The 21749-nt window shown below is 35.1% G+C and overlaps 1 long non-coding RNA gene across 1 annotated transcript in view; it reads left to right on the top strand.

Moving 5' to 3' along the window:
• LOC141514986 (uncharacterized) overlaps positions 1-21749 on the top strand; it is a 61952-nt gene that overhangs the window by 29749 nt on the left and 10454 nt on the right. Inside the window, exon 2 of the long non-coding RNA XR_012476183.1 lies at positions 10230-10269. This is a non-coding gene — a long non-coding RNA (uncharacterized LOC141514986). The remainder of the gene's footprint in view (positions 1-10229; positions 10270-21749) is intronic.

Raw genomic sequence — 21749 nt, 5'->3', positions numbered from 1 at the left:
TGCATATCCTTTGACCATTTCTCAGTTGGGGAATGGCTTGTCTATTTTTTTAAATGTGACTCAGTTCTCTTTGTATTTCAGAGATGAGTCCTTTGTCAGAAGCACTAGTTATAAAAAAAAAAAGGTTTCCCAATTTATTACATTTCTTTTGAGCTTGGTTACAGTGGATTTTTCTGTGCAAAAGCTATTTAATTTAACAAAATCAAAATTATCTAGTTTATTTTAATGGAGTTCTCCATCTCTTCCTTGGTCATAAATTGTTTCCCTTTCCATCGATCTGACAGTAAAATATTCCTTGATCTACTAGTTTACTTGTAATATTTTTTTTATGTTTACATCCTATCTCCATTTTGACATTGGCTTGATACAGTGTGTGAGGTGTTGGTCTAATCTAAGTTTCCTCCATACTAGCTTCCAATTTTCCCAACAGTTTTTATCAAAGAGAGAGTTTTTATCCCAATAGCTGGACTCTTTGTGTTTATCAAACAGCAGATTCCTATAATCATTTCCTGATATTGCACCTAATGTATTCCACTGATCCACCACTCTATTCTTACCCAATACTAGACAGTTTTAATGACTAATGCTTTATAATATAATTTTAGATGTGGTAGGGCTAAGCCAATTTCTTTGGCACAAATTTTCAGTAAATCTCAAGATTCTCAACTTTTTATTTCTCCACATGAATATATTTGCATTTTTCTAACTAATTTTTTGAAATTCTTATTTGTAGGGCATGAAACAAGTGGTTCAATTTTGGTAGATTTGTAATTTTTATTACATTTGCTCAGCCTATCCATGAGCAGTTGATATTTGCCCAGTTTTTAAGTCTGTTTTATTTGTGTGAGAAGTTTTGTAATTGTTTTTAAAAAGTTTCTGGTTCTGCCCTGACAGATAGACACCCAGGTATTTTATATTGTTTGAAATTACTTTGAATGAGATTTTTCTCTCTAGTTCTTTCTTCTGCATCTTGTTAGTCATACATACATATATATATATATGTATATATATATATATATATATATATATATATACATACATTTTGAGGATTAATGAGAATTTACTTTCTATCCTGCCACTTTGCTAAACTTTCAAATTATTTCTAGTAGTTTTTTAGATGATTTTTTGGGATTCTGTTTGTATACCATCATGTCATCTGCAAAGACTGAGAATTTTTTCTCTTCCTTCTCTATTCTAATTCCTTCAATTTCTTTTTTTTCTCTTGCTGATGAAGCTAGCATTTCTTTTTTATTTTTTGTTGCTGTTTTTTACTTTTATTAATGATTTTATTTGAGTTTTACAATTTTTATCCCAATCTCACTTACCTCCCCCCCACCCCCACCATGGAAAGCAATATGTCAGTCTTGATTTTGTTTTCATGTTCTACATTAATCCAAATTCAGTGTGATTCTTAAGGAAGAAACAAAAAGGATAAAAGATAATAGGATCAGATAATAAGATATGTTTTTTTTTCTAAACTAAAGGGAATAGTCCTTGAACTTTGTTCAAATTCCACAGCTCTTTATCTGTATACAGATGGTATTCTCAATTTCTAATATGATATTGAATAGTAGTGGTGATAGTGGGCAGCCCTGTTTCACCCCTCATCTTATTGGGAATGTATCAATCCTATCCCCATCACATATAATGCTTGTTGATGGTTTCAGATAGATATTGATTATTATAAGGAACAATTCATTTATTCCTATACTCTTGAGTATTTTTAATAGAAATTGGTGCTGTATTTTTTTCCAAAGCTTTTTCAGCATCTACTGATATAAGCATATGATTTCTGTTATGTTTGTCATTACTATAATTAATTATACTGACAGTTTTCCTAACATTGAACCAACCCTGCATTCCTGAGAAAAATTCTACTTGTTCATAATGTATTATTCTAATGATAACTTGTTATAGTAATTTTGCTAAGGTTTCATTTAAGATTTTTGCATCTATATTCAACAGGGAGATACGTCTATAATTTTCTTTCTCTTTTTTAACACTTCCTGTTTTAGGTACCAGTACCATATTGGTGTCATAGAAAGTTAGGCACAGTTCCATTTTCACCTATTTTTCAAAGTTTATATAGAATTGGAAACCAGTTGCTCCTTAAATGTTTGATAGAATTCATTGTAAATCCATCTGGCCCTGGAGATTTTTTCTTAGGGAGTTCAATAATGGCTTGTTGAATTTTTTTATGAGATAGGGTTATTTAGGTTTTTACGTTCCTCTTCATTTAATTTAGGCTGCTTATATTTTGTACATATGCATCCATTTCACTTAGTTTGTCCAATTTATTTGCATAGAGTTGGGCAAAATAATTCCTGAATTATTAGTTTAATTTCCTCCTCATTGGCAGTGACTTCACCTTTTTCATTTATGATACTAGCAATTTGTTTTTCTTATTTCTTTGTTTTAATCAATTTGACCAGAGTTTTATCATTTTTTTCAAAAAGCAGCTCTTGGTCTTATTTATTAGTTCAATAGTTTTTTTTTGGTTTTTGATTTTATTAATTTCTCCTTTAATTTTTAGAATTTCTTATTTGGTATTTAATTGGGGGTTTTTAATTTGTTCTTTCATTAATTTTTTTACTTGTATATTTAGTTCTTGAATTCCTATTTCTCTAATTTATTCATATAACCACTTAAAGATATAATATATCCCCTAGCACCTGCCGTGAATGTATCCCATAGGTTTTGTTACATCATTTCCTTATTGTCCTCATCTAGGATATAATAATTAATATGTTCTATAATTTGCTGTTTGATCCACTCATCCTTTAAAATTTAGGTTATACAGTTTCTAATTAGTTTTGTGTCTATATCTCCCTGGCCCAATATTGCATGCTATCTGAGAAAGATTTATTGACTATTTCTACATTTATGCAATTGATTATTAGGTTTTTAAGCACTAGTAGGTTGTGAATATTTCTGTAAGTGTCATGTGCTGCAGGAACAAAAAAGTATATTACTTTCTATCCCCATTCAGTTTCCTCCATATGTCTATCATGCCTAGGTTTCCTAACAATCTATTTACCTCTTTAACTTCCTTCTTGTTGAATTTTTTAGTTAGATTTTATCTAAATCTGAGAGTGGGAGGCTGAGGTCTCCCAGTATTTGAGTTTCGCAGTCTATAACTTCCTGTAGCTCCTTCAAATTCTCCTTTAAGATATTAGGTGCAATACCTTTGGGTGCATACATATTTAATTTTGAAATTACTTTATTGTCTATGGTACCTTTTAGGAGGATATAGTTTCCTTCCTCATCTCTTTTAATAATATCTATTTTTGTAGCTGCTTTGTATGGGATGAAGATTGCTACTCCTACTTTTTTTCACTTTAGCTGAATAAAAATATATTTTGTTCATACCTTTTTCCTTTACTCTGTATGTATCTCTCTGCTTCAGATGAGCTTCTTCTAATCAGCACATTGTAGGGTTCTGGTTTTTAAACTTATGTTTTAAGGGAGAGTTCATCCCATTCACATTCAAGGTTAGAATTACTAGTTTTTTATTGCTTTCCATGTTATCTTCCTTCTCTTTGTATTTCCCCCTTTTCCCCTTTATCCATATTCCCCAGTGTTTTGTTTCTGAATTCCACCACCTTCAGTGTGTTTGCCCTCATATATCCAACCACCTCCTCCCTTTTTCCCCCTTTCCCTTTGTGCCTTCTTCCTTCTTTTCCTTCTGTTGATTCCCCCTTTAATCGCCCCCATTATTTCCGTTTTAACACTTAAAGTTAAGTAAAGTTTCTTAACTTAGCAGTATGTTTGTATATTAACTTTAAGCCAATCTGATGAGAGTCAGTTTCAGGCAGTTCTGACCTCCTCCCTTCTTACCCTTTATTGCAATAAGTCCTTTGTACCTCTTGATGTAAAGAGATTTACCCCTTTCAATCTCCTGTCCCCATTTTTAAGGAGGTATTGTTTTGAAACAATTTCATCTTAGTCACAGAAAGATCATGAGTTACCATTACTTCTGGCTGTTCTCTCTACTATAATTACAATTATAAAGAGTTATTAGACTCTTTCTCTAATGTAAGGATATATCCAGTTTCATCTTATTGGGAAACAGTTTCCCAAATATGTCATGCATATCCATCTCTTCTGGCTAATTCAATACTCTCTAACAGATTTAGAATTCTTGAGAGTTGTTAAAGTCTTTCTTCCAGGTAGGGATATTGCCAGTTTCAGGTTAATTGATGAGTTTTTCCCCCCTTTCCACCCTTTTTAAATTTTACTTTTTTTATGTGTCCCTTGAATATCCTGTTCAAAGTCTAGATTTTCTGTTGATCTCTGGTCTTTTCATCAGGAAAAGTTGGAAGTCTCCTATTTCATCAAATGTTCATCTTTTGCCCTGGAAGAGAAGGCTCAGCTCTGCCAGATAATAGATTCTTGACTGAATTCCAAGGTTTCATAATCTTTGGAATATTTCATTCCAGGCCCTTCAGTCCCTTAATGCTGATGCTGCCAGGTCCTGTGCAATCCTTACTGTGGCTCCTTGGTATTTAAACTGTTTCTTTCTGGATGCTTGCAGGATTTTCTCTTTTATCTTATAGTTTTGGCATATTCAATGGTGTTTTCATTTTGGTATCCCTTTCCAGAGGGGATTGATGTATATTTTCAATGACTATTTTGCCTTCTGGTTTCATTACATCAGGGCAATTTTCCATCACTAAATTCTGTAATATTAAGCCCAGGCTTTTTTTCCCTCTTCAATGTTTTCAGGAAGACCAATAATTTTTAGGTTATCTTTTCCTGAACTGTTATCAAGGTCAGTGGTTTTGCTAATGAAGTATTTAACATTTTCTTCTATTTTTTCAATTTTTTGATTTTTGTTTAACCAATTATTGTTGTCTCATGCATGAAGTCATTGATTTCCATAGCCTCTATTCTTTTTTTAAGGAAAGAATTTTCTTAATTTAACTTTTGCAACTCTTTTTTCTAAATTGTCAATTATATTTTGTAACAGTTTTCCCTTTGATCATTTCAGATTTTGAATTATTTTCTTTTTGCATTTGTCCACTTGTATTTTCTAAGGATTTGTTTTCTTGTTGCAAAGTGTTAATTTTCTCATGAGTTTTTTTTTTCCCAAATTAACACCTAAATAACCCTATCACATAAAAAGAAATTCAATAAGCCATTATTAAACTCCTTAAGTAAAAGTCTCCAGGGCCAGGTGGATTTCCAATGAATTCTATCAAACATTTTAGGGCACTGATGGCCTTTCTTGAGCTAAATTGCATAGCATTCCAAAATTAATACAGAGAATGTCACTTTGCTAGACTGGACATGATGTTAGATTACCAGATGTATGTTTACCAAAGAATACTATTTTATAGAGAATTCACACATGGCAAACACTCATGCAGGTCAGAGGTGATACTGAGTCACTCTCAAAGTCTCATTAAAGAACTTTAGAATTGATTATACAGCATGGGAGACTCTGGTACAGGACTATCCAACATATTGTATCCTTATCCGTGAGGGTTGGCATACCTAGTGATTCAATACAATAGGATTTGTTATTGGGGTCAACAATATAAAGGCTTCCCAGCCCATCTCACCTTGTCTTCCAACCTATATTCTGATGTCCAAAACTGATCACAACACTCTAATATTTTATATTAGCAAGAAATATCAGTTATTTAAATTATTCTGTCTATAATGATCCTCTCAAAGCATCAGATAATTGTATGAGCTTTTGGTTGTTGTTGTTGGTATTTCTTATTGTTGGATTCTCAGGTGAATCTCTTCCATTTTGGCGGAGGTTTCATATGATTTCTCTCATAAGTCGGGTCAGGGTTTGTTTTTAGTAGCTGCTGTTGTCTCTCAGAAAGGAATAGAATATAATAAGAATACTAAGACTTATAATACATAAATTTCTTTCATTATAATTATTTCATTTAGCAATAATTATAGTTAATATTTTAGTATCATAAATTAGCCCTTATCAAGGAGGACAAATAAAATACTGTGCTAATTTTGCAATAGAATTATATGATTATATAAATCTTCTGGTACATCCTTCTCTTTCTCAATGAATGTTTTATGATGGATGTTAGATATATTTTAAAAAACTGTCTTTTCCTCCTGATTAGTAACCAAAACTTTTGTATTGGCCATGAAAAGACATGGGGAAACAAAAGTGATAGAGTAGGAAGAGCAATGGATTTAAACAAAGGTTAATCTACTGGGTCATTTGTAACTTGGATTGACATTAGAAAAAGTGAGTTAAGGAAAAATATTGTAAAAAAATATCTCCAATGTGTTAAGTGCTGAATTAAATTCAAGGGATAAAAACACAAAAATGAAACAATATTCATAAGATTCCAGTATGAGAAAACAACTCCCTAAATAGTCTGATGACTAGAAAAGTGAGTGTTTGTAGAAAAAAAGATAAAAAATGAATTTATTCAGAAGATGATGTAGTGCCATTTCATTTTTACAAGGCAATGTGGTTAAATAACTTGCTCAAAGTCACATAGCTAGATAATTATTAAGTGACTGAGGCCATATTTGAACTCAGGTACTCCTGACTCTAGGACTAGTGATCTATCCACTGTGCCACCTAGCTGCCCCTGTAGTCTCATTTCTAAAAGCACTGATTTGATTATGGTTTTATGCATAATAATTATTTTGATACTATTATACTGTTTAAGGTAACAGGGAAGTTTATTATAGATTTATAAACTAAAACCTTGGACACAGTGGGATGGAAAGCATTGTGAAGCAGTTGATTACATATTTTATATTTTATATTCACTCCCAATCCTGAAGTGCCAACTTGTAGAGGAATTCTAAAATTGAATGGTTCAAATCTCCCAGGGAAGTCTGATAAAATTCTGTAGAGTGATATTATAGAAAAGAAGGAAGTGGCACCTGGAGGGCAGTTGGAAAAATTTAATGTGCTATGGCTACCAGGATGGGATAAAAGCAGGGCATAGAGGTAGCTACACAGATTGGTCCATGTGTATTCTTTAAAAATCTTTCATGATTTATTTTATTTTTACAGTAATACATACTATTGTTGTGAAAGTAAATATAATTCCCCCCTCCTTCCAAAAGATAGAGGTACCTCAAGAAAAATAAAGTGAGAGAAAAAAGTATACTTCAGTCTGCATTCAAATATCATCAGCTCTGTCTCTGAGATGGATAATATTCTTTATCATGAATCCATAATAAAAGTTGCTGCAATAGTTTTCACATATTTGTTAGTGTTAACTATATTTTCCTTCATTTTATTCCTCAGCACTCCCATTTATTATTTTCTCTCTCTCCTTGCACCCTGTCTCTCCTCAGAATTGCCTTGCATTTGACTATCTTCTCTGAAGATCTTCCCTCTTTTCTTCACTTACACCCATCCTCTGCTCCCCTAGTACCCTTTATACCATCCTTGTCCTTTCCTTTTTACCCCTAGTGTAAGATAAATTACTCTACCTTATTGAGGGTGCATATTATTTTCTCTCCACCTTACCTTCCCCCCTCCACTCCATTATGAAAGTTTTTTACTTGATTTTTTTATATTAAATATCTTAACATATTGAACTTCTCCTTTCCCTCTCTTCTGGTACATTCTTTTTCATTCATTGATGCCATCTTTATAATATCTTATACCTTTATATTTAGCTCTCTCTTGTGCATTGTCTATATATGGTCATTCTAACTACTCTAATAAATGAGAAGATTCAGATGAGTTTTCAGTATCTTCTTCTCATGCAGGTATATATGCAAATTAACATCATTAAATACTCATAATTTGTTTTTCCCATCCATCTTCCATATGATTCAACTGAGTCCTGTAATTGAAGATCAAACCTTTTGTTCAGATTTGTTCATTTCAACAGGAAAGTTTGAGAGTTCCCTATTTCACGGTGTGTTCATCTTTTTCTCTTGAAAGAGGTAGCGACAAGAGTGGAGTGTGTCTTAGGAGCTCTCTCATAAATCTTTGAAACTAAGGACTTTAACTAAATTTTTGAGAGACAGAACCCAGAGAGGGACCCAATGAGGCAGTGCTCCTACTCAAGGTAACCTGGAAAAGAGCAGAAAGGCTCTGCTCCCTGGGGTCTGAGGGGTGGCCCCTAGAGGGGTGGCCCACCAGAATGAAAGAACTTCAGCCTCCCTGAGGCAGCCCCAGGGTTCTGGGAGCCACTGCTCCCAGCAGCGCAGGAGTTTCCTGACCTGCGCCCCAGGGAGAACGGGGCACAAAGTGGGGGACCAGTGGGGGACCTCTGCCAGGGCAAGCATGTGGAGCCCAGCCCTCAGGGTCCACAACAAGCTGCCTGGCCACTGCATTACAGATCCAGGAAACAGAAGCAGGCAGAGTCAGTAAGCATGAGTCCATTGAACTGAGGAAGGGGAGTGAAAAGAGAGAGACTGCCTAGCTCTGTCCTCTGCCCCTGGAACAGGACCCTGGGACTCTGACAACATTCAGATCCTGATCACAGTCTAGGGCCCCTGGGAAAAGCAGCATGCCCCCCCCCATCTTAGCCCTGTGCCAGAGAGGGGCGCATAATGGTCATTCACAGAACAGGAGGAAGGACAGAGCCTCACACACTGAGACCCTTGTGGGAGTGTCCCAAAAGCTCAAGACACACCCCAAACCAGGCCCAGGCTGGGAAAATGAGCAAGCAGAGAAACAAAAAGAAGACTATTGAGAAATATTTTGCAAATGAGCCCAAGAAGGACCAAAATACTCAGTCTGAAGATGAGGAAGCACAAGCTCCTACATCTAAAGACTGCAAGAAAAGCAGAAATTGGGCTCAGGCTATGATAGAGCTCAAAAAAGACATTGAAAATCAAATGAGGGAGTTAGAAGAAAAAATGGGAAAAGAAATGAGAGAGATACAGGAAAAACGTGAAAATGAAGTCAGCAGCCTAGTCAAGGAAATCCAAAAAAATGCTGAAGAAAATAGCATGCTAAAAATCAGCTTAGGTCAAATGGATAAAACAGTTCAAAAATTTATTGAGGAGAAGAATGCTTTAAAAATCAGAATGGGCCAGATGGAAAAAGAGATAAGAAAACTCTCTGAGGAGAACAAATCCTTCAGACAAAGAATAGAATTCAGGGAGATTGATGAATTTGCCAGAAATCAGGAATCAATACTTCAAAACCAAAAAAATGAAAAATTAGAAGAAAATGTGAAATATCTCATTGAAAAAACAACTGATATGGAAAAGAGACTTAGGAAAGATAATTTGAAATTATTGGAATACCTGAAAGTCATGGTCAGGAAAAGAACCTTGACATCATTTTCAAAGAATTACTACAGGAAAATTGCCCTAATATCCTAGAAGCAGAGGGCAAAATAGAAATGGAGAGAATCCGCCGATCCCCCCTAGAAAGAGATCCCAAAAAATCAACCCCTAGGAATATCATAGCTAAATTCCAGAACTCCCAAGTCAAAGAGAAAATATTACAAGCAGCCAGAAGTACACAGTTCAAATATCGTGGAGCTGCAGTCAGGATCACACAGGACTTAGCAGCATCTACATTGGAAGCTCGTAGGGCTTGGAATACAATATACCAGAAGGCAAAAGAGCTTAGAATGCAGCCAAGAATCAACTACCCAGCAAGGCTGAATGTCCTCTTCCAGGGACAAAGATGGACTTTCAATGAACCAGGGGAATTTCAAATGTTCCTGTTGGAATGGCCAGAGCTTAACAGAAGGTTTGATCTTCAGATACAGGACTAGGGTGAAGCATAGAGAGTGGAGGAGAAGATGAAAATATGAGGGACTTAATGAGGATGAACTGCATGTATTCCTGTATAGAAGAGTGACACTGATAATTCTCATATGAACCTTCTCAGTTAATAGAGCAGGTAGAGGGAGCTTTTATAGTTGAAGCACAGGAGAAAGCTGAATTTGAAGATAATATATGGTGTAAAGATGGAGTCAATAGAAAAAAAGGGAAATGTAATGGGAGAAAGAAAACAGGAGAGGGGGAATAGGCCAAGATATTTCATATAATAAGATTTTTCTTTATTACAATGAGCTATTGCAATGATATGGAAGGGGGGAAGGCAAGGGGAAACAAGGGAATCTTCTCCCTTACCAGAGGTGGCTAGGAAAGGAAACAGCATATATACTCAAAGGGGTATAGGCATTTGGAGTAAGAAGGAGAGAGGGGGGGGACAGGGGCAAGGGGGAGAAGTGAGTGATGGAGGAGAGGATGCACCATGGGGTTAGAGCAGTCAGATATAACACATTTTCTTTTTTACTTCTTTCAAGGGCCTGGGATTGGAAAGCCTGTCCGGGACCACAGGACCAGGTAGATTCTGGGCCTAAGGGGTGGTATGGGGGCTCGGGGCCTCTTGGCCCCAGGGCCAGGGATTTGTCTGCTGCACCACTCAGCTACCTTACAACACAGTCAGAGTGAAAGGAGAGACAAAATAAAGTACATGGTAGGGGAGAAATATGAAAGGAAAGATCAGCAATGGCAATGCTGGAAAAATATGGAAGAAACTTTTGTGATGGACTTATCATAAAGAATGTGATCCACCCATGACAGAGTTGTTGGTGTTGGAACAAAGACTCAAGCACACCTTTTATTATTATTATTTTTTTTGGGGGGGTTCAGGGCAAATGGGGTTGGGTGGCCTGCCTGGGGCCACATAGCAGTGTGATCCTTGGGTGTATGGGGCCGGATTTGTCCCCGGGTGCTCCTGGCTCAAGGGCCAATGCTCTGTCCACCACCCAGCCACCCCTACTATTATTACTATTTTATTTTATTTTAAGTCTTTTTTTTCTCTTTTTTTTTTTTTTTTTTTTGGTTTTTTACAGGGCAGTGGGATTCGGGTGGCTTGCATATCACATGGCTGGATGATTGTTGGGTGTACGGGGCCAGATGTGGGCTCGGGTGCTTGTGGCTCCAGGGCTGGTGCTCCATTCATTGCTCCACCTGGCCATACCTACAATTATTACTATTATTTTTTTTTAATTTTAATCTTTTTCTCTCCCCTTTACTTTATCGCTGGAGCAAGTCTCTATTTATGGGGGAGGGGTAGCTTGTTCACTCTTAAGAATATTTTACTAATGTAAAAATAATATTAATTGTACAAAATGAGAATAAATATTAAATTAAAAAAATGAAATTCTTTGCAAATCTTAAAAAAAAAAGAAAGAGGTAGCTTATTTTTGCTAGACAGTTGATTCTCAGTTGCATTCCAAATCATTTGACTTCCAGAATATAACATTTCCTACCCTTCTTGTCCTTAATATGAATGCACCCAAGTACTATGTAATCTTGACTATATTGTCCTGGTAATTGAATTGTTTTTTTTTCTAATCTGGTTGCAATATTTTCTCTTTGATGTGGGAGTTCAGAAATTTGGTTATAATATTCCTGTGAGGTTTTGCTTTTGGGACCTCTTTGAGGATATGATTGGGAGATTCACTCAATTTCTATTTTACCTTCTGCTTCTTGAATAGCAGGGCAATTTTCCTGAAGAATTTCTTGAAAAATGAAGTCTAGGTTCTTTTTGTGGTCATGACTTTCAGGGAGCCCAATAATATTTTTTAAGATTTTATTTGTTTTCAGTTTTGCAATTTTTCCCCAGATCTTACTTGCCCCCACTCCCGACAGAAAGCAATTTGTCAGTCTTTACATTGCTTCCATGGTATACACTGATACAAATTGAATGTGATGAGAGATAAAATATGTCCTTAAGGAAGAAACGTAATATAACAGATCACAAGATCAGACAATATAATATCAATTGAGCCCAATAATTTTAAATTATTACTCCTGGACCAATTTTCCAGGTCACTTGTTTCAATGACATATTTCACATTTTCTTCTAATTTTTCCTTCTTTTGGTTTTGTTTTTGGTTTCTCGATTTCTCACAAAGTCGAGATTCCCTTAGCTCCATTCTATATTTGAAGGAGTTATTTTCTTCAGAGAACTTTTTTATCTCCTTTTCCAACTGGCCAATTCTACTTTTTAAGGTATTCTCCTCATTGACATTTTGAACTGTTTTTGCTATTTGACTTAAACTGGTTTTTAACACACTATTTTATTTGTTTATTTTAGCATATTTTATTTATTTATATTATTCTATTTATTTTAAATTTATTGTGTCTTCATAAAGCTTGACTTGTTTTTTTTATGATTGTCCTGCATTAGATCTCATTTCTCATTCCAATTTTTGCTTTACCTCCCTTACTTGCTTTTCAATATTTTTTGAGCTCTTCCATAATCTAAAACCAATTCCTATTTTTCTTGGAGGTTTTGGGAACAGAATCTTTGACTTTGTCATCTTCTGAGTGTATATTTTTTATGGGACAAAAGTGATTTTCTTTGTTCAGATTGTTTTTGATGTTTTTTAGTTGCTCATTTCTATTCCATGATTTTATGTACTTCCAAAGATTTTGGAGGTTTTGGCAAAACTCTCATGGACTTTAATTCCTTCAGGGTCTTATGAGAGGTTCTCACAGGTGTCCTGTGCTATGCTCTGGGTTGTAGATGATTGCAAGCACTCTCCTCTTCCCTGGAGCTGAGAAGAGGGTCCATGCTCCATTATGGTAATATGGGCCCCTAGACTAAGACTGGGATATGAGTATATGAGTATAGGCAAAACAAGAGAGTCCTGCCCTAGGGATAGCAGAAAGACTGCTGTAGTCTCTCTCAGACCCCTTACCATGAGTGGGTTAAACTCTCTGGAAGCAGGTGCTAGTGGCTCTGCAAATTATCCAGAAGGGGCTGCACTGGGACATGAACTAAATTGGACTCTGAGCTCACTTTGGTGATGGAAAATTTTGCAAATGACCTTCCAAATGGTTCTTGGTGATACCTGGCTAAGAGGTCTGAAAACCACTCCAGCTGCCAAGTATCTAGGCACTTCCAGGGACTCAGGTCACCCATGGGCTGTTCCTGGAAGGCTGGGGTTCAGGGTGTTGCAGCTGTGGCATATAATGTGTTGTGGCTCTTTCCAACTCTAGCCTCTGTGGAATAGACTTTTTCTAGAGATCTTCCAATTTGTCATGGCCTGGAAATATGTTTCCCTCATACTTTCTTTGGGTTCTGCCAGTCTAGAATTTGGTGAAAGTCATAATTTTATGACATTTGGAGTGTTCTAAGGAAGAGCTTCTGAAAATTCCTGCAAGTTACTGCCATTTTGCCTCTTCTCTGCTCCATGTGAGTTTGAAGAAATTATTTGTAGCTGCTTTCATAGAGTTTGATCAAATTTCTGAGTATGACTTTGCAGGTAGATTACCAAGTATTTTATATTGCTTGAAGGAACTTTGAATGGAATTTCTCTTTCTATCTCTTTCTGCTGCATCTTACTACTCATACTAGTCATATATGTTGAGGACTTATTAGGGTTTATTTTATATCTTGTGACTAAAATTGCTAATTATTTCTAGAACATCTTTAGATTATTTCTTGGAATTGTCTAGGTATAGCATCATGCCATCTGCAAGGAGTGAGAGTTTTCTCTCCTCCTTCCCAGTTCTAATTCCCCTTATATCCAACCCCCCCCTTTCTTTCCCATTTCCCCTTTCCCTTTGCCCCTTCTTCTTTCTGTTAGTTCTTCTTTTTCTCTCCCCTCCCCCTTTCCCCTTTTAATACTTGAAAGATTAGATAAGTATGTTAACTTTAGGCCTTATATGAGGAGAGTAAGATACAGAATGGTCTCACCTTCTCCCTTCTTCCCCTCTATTGCAACAGGTCCTTTGTACCTCTTTATGTAATGATATTTTCCCCATTCAATCTCCTAAATCCTCCTGTTTCTTTACTGTCCCCCTTTTTAATGAGTTTTTTTAAATCATTCTATCAGAGTCATGGATCAATCATGATTGTCCATCACTTCTGGCTAAGTATATTCTCTTTATTAGAGTTACAGTTCTCAAGGATCATGAGAATCTTTCTCCCCATTTGGGAAATAGCCAGTTTCCTCATGTTAGATTTCACTTTTTTTACCCATTTTTACCTTTTCATGTGTCTCTTTAGTCTCCTGTTTGAAGTACAATTTTCTATTTAACTCTGGTCTTTCCATCAGGAAAAGTTAGACATCGCTTATTTCTTCAAATATCCATCTTTTTCCCTTAAAAGAATGTTCAGTTTTTCCAGTTAGTGAATTCTCAACTGAATTAATATCACATTTCAGGCCCTTCTTTCCCTTAATGTTGGTGCAGCCAGGTCCTGTGTAATCCTTCCTATGGCTCCTTGGTATCTACATTGTTTCTTTCTGGCTGCTTGTGGATTATCTCTCTTATCTGATAGTCCCAGATTTTGGCCATAATAATCTTTGGTGTTTTCATTTTAGAATCCATTTCCAGAAAGGATGAATGTATTCTTTCAATAACTATTTTTCCCCCTGGTTTCATGACATCAGGGCAGTTTTCCATCACTAAATTCTGTAATATTAATTCCGGGCTTTTTTCCTTTTCAATGTTTTCCAGAAGCCCAGTGATTCTTAAGTTGTCTCTCCTGTATTTATTCTCAGGGTTAGTGGTTTTTCAGAAGAGGTATTTTACATTTTCTTAAATTTTTTTTTGTTTTAATTGATTCTTGTTGTCTCCTGAACTCATTTGTTTCTACAGATATCATTCATTTTTTTAGAGAAGAATTTTCTTTCTTTATTTTTTGCAATTCCTTTTCCAATTGATCAATTCTGTTTTTGAAGGAGTTTTCCATTTGCCCAATTGTAGTTTTGTGAGAATTATTTTCTTTTTGTATTTGTCCAATTATATTTTATAAGCATTTGTTTTCCTGTTGTGTGCTGTTCATTTTCTCTTGCAAGGTATTAATTTTCCCTTGAATTTCTTTTCCCAATTTTTGCACTTGAGTTTTAAACTCCTTCCTCATCTCTTCTTAGCAGTCTTTCTGTGCTGGAGAGCAATTCATATTCTCCTCAGAAGTTCCAGATATCTCTGGGTTAGGGTCTTTGCAGTTATCAATGGGACCCCCTTTTCACTGGTCTTTCTTCACTTTCCTAAGATCTTGTGTTTGGGGAGGGTCTGGTTTACAGAGGTTTGGTATTGAATCCCCTATACAGTTTGCTCATTGGATTTAGGAACTCCAAGTTGTCTGGCAAATTGGAAGTGCTAGATGCTTTTGCTAGGGTGTCTATGACCTTGATTTGAGGCCCTCTCCCTAGGCCTGGAAGGCATGGGGGGATGTAGTTGGATATTGCTATCCTTTTGTCAATGGTCTGGGCCTGGGGGTGAAGTAATTGATCTCCCTATTCAGCTGAGGGAGCCTGGGTGTTCATGGTAGTGGTGTTGGAAGGTGTTTACTGTGTTTATTCTGGGAAGAGGGTTCTGCTGAAAGAATGGGGCCCAAGGAACTGAGCTGAGTGGATCAATATCCAGCCTCATTCTGTAACTCTGTTTTTAGCTTTTTTCAAGGCCAACATGGTTAAATGGCTTTCCTAAGGCCACATAGCTAGGTAATTATTAAGTGTCTGAGACCAGATTTGAATTCATGTACTCCTTACTACAGGGCTGGTGCTCTATCCAGACACCACCTAGCTGCCTCTTTGTAACTCTCTTTGCTGGAACTCATCCTCTAGCCCACTGGGACTTCCCAGACCTCCTCTCCCACCTCCAAAGTCTCCATGGTTTGGGTTGGTCCTTGGACCCACCACTCCTGGGCTCGTCTTCTGCTGTCTGACCCTGATTCACTCACAGTCCCCTGAGCTAGACCTTGTTGGTAGATATTCTTCTCTTAGCTTCCTTTACTGTGCTTTGCCAATGGAATTTTCCTAGACCAGAATTTCTTTGCCTTTGATAAGATCTAAACTTTTTAGTTTGATCAGATCTAAACTTTCTTAGTTCAATGAGATCTTAACAAGATTGAGGAGAATGTTAATGCAATTTCATTACCAGCCCTATTATTTAGTCGCTAATTTGACCTAGTTGAGAAAAACAAAACAAGGAGGAGAAAATTCTGCTCCTCCCCAATAGTAAATAATTATTAATATGAGAGAAATAATCAGTTTTCTCATTTCCATCAAGTCCAAATTAAAAATCTTACTTACTACAGTAATCTGTTCATGATTTTCTTTAATTCTTATGTTTTCCTCTTTTTGAATCTTTCCAAATTGTCCTGCATATAGCTTTTATGCAAATATTTGTTTGTATATTATTTCTGTAATAAAACTATGAGATGCTTGCAAGGAGGCAATGTTATTTGACTTTCTTTGTAACTTCAGTGTTTAGAACATGGTAAATTTTTTTATAAATATTCATTGACTGAATAGAAAAAAAATTTCTATAAATATACTTCATATCTCAACTCCAGGAATTTTCTTTGGCTGTCTTCCACATCAAGAATCTTCTCCCTCCTCATCTCCAACTATCCACCTTTATTTAAGGCTATACTAAATTCTCACCTATAGGAATTCTTTACCATTTTAATTCTTCGGCCTTTCCTCTATCAAATACAAAACTACTGAAAGTTCTCTTCAAATAAACTTCCACACATTCATGAAGCCAAGTTATCAATCATAAACAAAAGAAAAGTCAAATAAGTGGATAGTTAATTGTCCAGAATATGCTGTGAAATACACTGATCAGTATTTGGAGTCAGTATATCAATACATATATTTGAGAAAACTGCACATGAAATGTAGCCAACTCTTGACTAATAGGAACATAGGTAGCTGAATTACATTTAGAATATTATTTTTATTGAGTCCAAAATACTTCATAGCTGCTAACATTCATCTTTACTGAAGTAATATTATCATGGTGATTATATTGTCCCATATCTTAGAATGCCACGATTTCTAAAAAAAGAATCAAAGTTTCTTCATTTGTTTGTGCATGTGTGTGTGTGTCTTTGTGGTTGGTATTACCAAGGAAATAACTCAAAAGGAAACTGAGATATACAAATGGCGAACATAAGTTTGTAGTATTTCTCAAAGGTGATATATTCTGAAGATAGACTGAGAAATATCAGTGAGTAAAACTATGTTTAGAAGAAGAGAAAGATCAGTCTTGTAGTGAGATTGAAAGATATAAGATGGAAAGTTCAAGTGACCTCCTCCATTCCAGGAAACATTAAAAGATTCAAATAAAAAATTTAAATTTCCCAGTTAGCTCTGTAGGAGGATCTACAGAAGAACACAGAAAAAAATGTTCAGGAATGAAATGCATGGATTGGGTGCAATTTGCACCGAAGCAGGAAGCTGTAATATGGATTAAAAAACTAAGAATTAAAGAAGAGTCATAAACAAAATCCAATGGTTTTACTCACTGTTTCTTTTATTTTTTCTTTTAGAAAATTCTCCACAACTTTCATAGATCAGTGGGGTAACTATGTCTCTTCTACAAACATTCTCAAGTCCCTTTTACAATGTTGAAAATTTTAATGGAAATGAGATTTTCCTTCCATTCCTATAGATTTCAAATCTATTGATTTACTCTTTGATAGATAAGTAGAAATAGAAAAGAAGGGAAAAGGGAAAATGGAAGAAAGAGAAAGAAAAGTAAGGATGGAAAAAAACGAAAGGAAGATAGAGATATAAGGTTTTTTTAATCCATAAACACATAAAAGTTGCTGATTATCTTTTCCTTTGTCAGAATATATATATATATCTCAAAGTGAGAAAATATCTCAAATAATTAGAGCAATTCTCCAGGGTACTCAAAACTTTTGAACTTGGAATACATTTCTGAGTTGGTCTTTTTTTATTGGCAGAAATTTGCTTAGCCAAGTGTATCACAATACCATCTTTACAGGAATGAAGGACTTTCCTATGATGTAATTTGTATATAAGTTCTCTGACTGAAGAGGCTATTGTAGTCTTGTCTTTTTATTGTTAACATGCTCAACACATGGTAAGAACTTAATAATGCTTGTTTATTGATATAAATCCTTGATCTCCATAACTTTTCTATAAATACCAAAATAACACCTATATACCATATACCTGCAAAATATTTTGCTATAGAGAAATATTTATCATTTATTTCTTTCTAAAAACACTTTAGTATTACCTCATTTTTTCAATGATATAAAGCATGTCTAATTCTGTGAAAAAAGAAAACGTTATTTGGGACCCTAGTGACTTAAAGACATAGTTTATCTATGTATTTCACAGAGAAAGATTTATTGTTAATTTACAGAAAATGCACCAGATTTTGAATTTATTAAATAATAATTTAAACACAATGCATAAGGGAATTCTGTCAGTACTTTTTTTTCTGCAAATCACAATTTTTCTCTTGTCAGTTTTTTTTTGATTATATTCCTATAACTGCATGTTCTTAAGCTACTGCCATTGAAGAAGCTTGCTTGGAACCCATGGAAGTAAAATGAAAGAGAAGGAGGAAAACTGCCAACAGAGAAGGGTACAGTGACCTTTCTAAATAGAACTTCTCAAATATGCCACAGGTTCAGTAACATATACCAAATTTTCTTTAAAGGGATATAATACTACCACTATATACAAAGACTTGAAAGAATTAACTACATAAATAAACCTTAATAAACTCAAGAATGTTTCAACAGAGAGGGGAAAGATTCCAATTTGTACACCTCAGTCATGACCATGAAAAGTATCTATATTGAGCAAGTGCTTCCTTCTTTTCTGGATTAATATTTGGGGGGATGTGTGACATCTATATTGTGTTGTAAACATTATTATGTGCCATGTTGTAATCATTTGTTGATTTAAAGAAGATACTTTGCCTAATTGTAGTAGCTATAGTGGCACTAGACCAGACCACCTTAGCGAAGTGCCTAAGCATCGAGTCACTATGGTCCAGAAAAGAAAACCAGTGACTGGATCCCTAGCCCCCAGCAGAAAAAGTCAGGAACAGTACCAGGAACATAGTTCAACTCTTAAAAAAATAATAAGAATCAGAGAACAACCCTGACAAGGACATAACTAAACAAACACAGGAGAGGACAGCAATGATAAAATGCTACTTGTAAAATCCTAAAGGGTAATATGAATTGATCTCAAACCCAGAAAGTCTTCTTGAAAGAGTTCAAAAATATATTAAAAATCATATAAGAGAGGTAAAAAAATAGAGGAAAAGTAATTAGAGGTATGTAAAAGAGTCAACAGTTTAGAAAACGAAGGACACAACTGAAGAAAATGATTCCTTAAAAATAGATTTGGTCAGGGCAGCTAAGTGGTGCAGTGGATAGAGGAGTCAGGAGTACCTGAGTTCAAATCTGGCCTCAGACACTTAATAATTACCTAGCCATGTGGCCTTGGGCAAGCTACTTAACCCCATTGCCTAGAAAAATATAAAAAAATAGATTTGGTCAAATAGAAAAAAAGTCCATTGCAGAAAGAACTCCTTTAAAAATAAAATTGGTCCAATGGAAAAGGAGGCACAAAAGCACATTGGGGGAAATAATTTGTTGGAAACTTGGATAGACTAAGTGGAAGCTAATTATTTTATGAGACATTAAGAATCAAACAAAATTCAAAGTATAAAAAAATAAGAAAATTTAAAATACCTCATTGGAAAATTGACTGCCACAGAAAATAAATTTAGGAGAGATAATTTAAGAATTATTAGACAACCTGAAAGTCATGATAAAAGAAAAAAAAAAGAAAACAACAAAAAAACAGCCTGGATAGCTTCCTTTAAAAAAATTATCAAGGAAAACTAACTCTGATATGTTGTGACCAGATGATTAAATAGTCATCAAAAGAATGCATAAATCACCATCTGAAAGATATCAAAATGAAAAAAATGTCAGGACCAAATATCAGAGTTATCTGGTCAAGAGAAAATATTACAAAAATGAAGCAGCTAAGTTGCACAGTGAATAGAGCACTGGCACTGGAGTCCGGAGAATGTGAGTTCCAATCTGGACTATGTTAATAATTACCTAGCTATGTGACCTAGGACAAGTACTTTAAATACCTCCTGCCCACCCCACCACCACCACCACCACTGCCTTGCAAAAAAGAAAATATTGCAAAAAACCCCAGAAAAATTATCCAAACTTCAAGGAGTCCACCACTAAAATTACACGGAGTTTATCAGTTTATACATTGAAGTATCAAAAGGCTTTGAATATTATATTCCAGAAAGCAAAAGAACTTAGATTACAACCAGAGATAAAATAACCTGCAAAACTGAGCATACTTTTTCAGAGGAAAAGGTAGCATTCAATGAAATAGGAAACTTTCAAACTTTCCTGATGCAAACACCATAGTGGAAAAGAAAAAATCAATTTTCAAATGCAAGAGTCAGAAAAAAATCAATAATGCTAAGTTTACATCTCTAAATAGTTCTTGAGAACTTTATCCCTATTACAGAAGTTAGAAACGTTATATGTAGAAATAGGATATGGGTAAAAGTTGACTCTGATGTGATGATACAAAAATATTAGGTTAAAGTAAAAAAAAAAAAGATTGTACTGGGAAGAAAGCAAGGGAGGGTAGAATAGGGGAAGATTACATTACTTAGAAAGGTGCCAAAAACTATTGCCATAGAGGAGAAAAAAGAGAAGGGGTGAATATTGTCCAAACCTCTTACTTTACTCAAATCAGATTTGGTTCGGAGCGAATTATATATATATATATATATATACATATATATATGTGTGTGTGTGTGTGTGTGTCTATCTCTATCATCTCTATCTCTATCTCTATCTCTATCCCTATCTCTATCTCTCTCTTTCTCTCTCTCTGTCCCTGTCTCTGTCTCTGTCTCTGTCTCTGTCTCTATCTTTATTTCTCTATCTCTATCTAGATCTAGATATAGATATGCACATACATATATATACTATATGAAATATATGTAATTCTATTCACTTAGGTATAGAATTCTATCTTACTCTATAGAGAAGTAGCAAGGAAAGTGCAATAAAAAGGAAGGAGAATGATAAAAGTAAGGAAAGAAAAATCAGAAATAGGAGGGGGGAAAATGGAAAAAGGGAGGGCCACTGATTAAAGGGGGGGTAGAATGAGGGAGGCAAACCTCAGAAACAAAATGCTAGTGAGGACAGACAGGGTTATAGTAGGAAAAATATAAGCATTGGAAATGATTATGTCTGTCTTTCATTTTCAAAGAAGACCATGACATCAGAGATTTGATGCCATGACATGCACATGAATTAGATTTAAGTAAGTGAGGACTGTGCTGTCACCAGTCTTACTTTCTCCTGCATAATCAACTGAATCCAGTGGCCAAATGTGAACCAGGATGACTGGAGATTGCTCTGGATGGGAGGAGATCAGGCTTAAGTGACTTATACACGGTCACACAGCTTCTATGCTCTATCTAATGAGCAACTAGATGTCCTACAGGGTCAATTAAATGATGGAGGGGAATACACTAGTAATTATAACTAGAAATGGGGATGGGATGAACTCTCCCATAAAATGGAAGGAGATTGCAGAATTCTGCATAATATTTTTTTACCAGAAAAATAATTTAAGTAGAGAGATACACACAGAATAAATATAAAATGCTAGTGAAGAATATATTATGTTTCAGATGAATTAAAAATATCAGAAGTGATAACCCTGATCTCAGACAAAACAAAAGCAAAAATAGGTCTAAATTAAGGAAACTAAATCTTGCTAAAAGATACCACAGATAATGAAGTAATATTAATAATAAAAAATATGCATTTCTTTACTAAAAATTTGGATACTATCCATTATGAAATGCCAAATGAAAAATTTTGTTTACACTAATTTAAAAAGATTTTACATAAACAAAGAAAATGTAACTAAGCAAGGAAGATAGAAAGATGGGATGCTAAAGTATTCATTTTTAAAATATATAAAGAACAGATTCAAATTTATAGGAATACTAGTTATTCC

Source organism: Macrotis lagotis, chromosome 1 (assembly GCF_037893015.1).
Source record: "Macrotis lagotis isolate mMagLag1 chromosome 1, bilby.v1.9.chrom.fasta, whole genome shotgun sequence".
NCBI lineage: Eukaryota > Metazoa > Chordata > Mammalia > Peramelemorphia > Peramelidae > Macrotis > Macrotis lagotis.
This window is presented reverse-complemented; position numbering and strand designations above follow the sequence as displayed.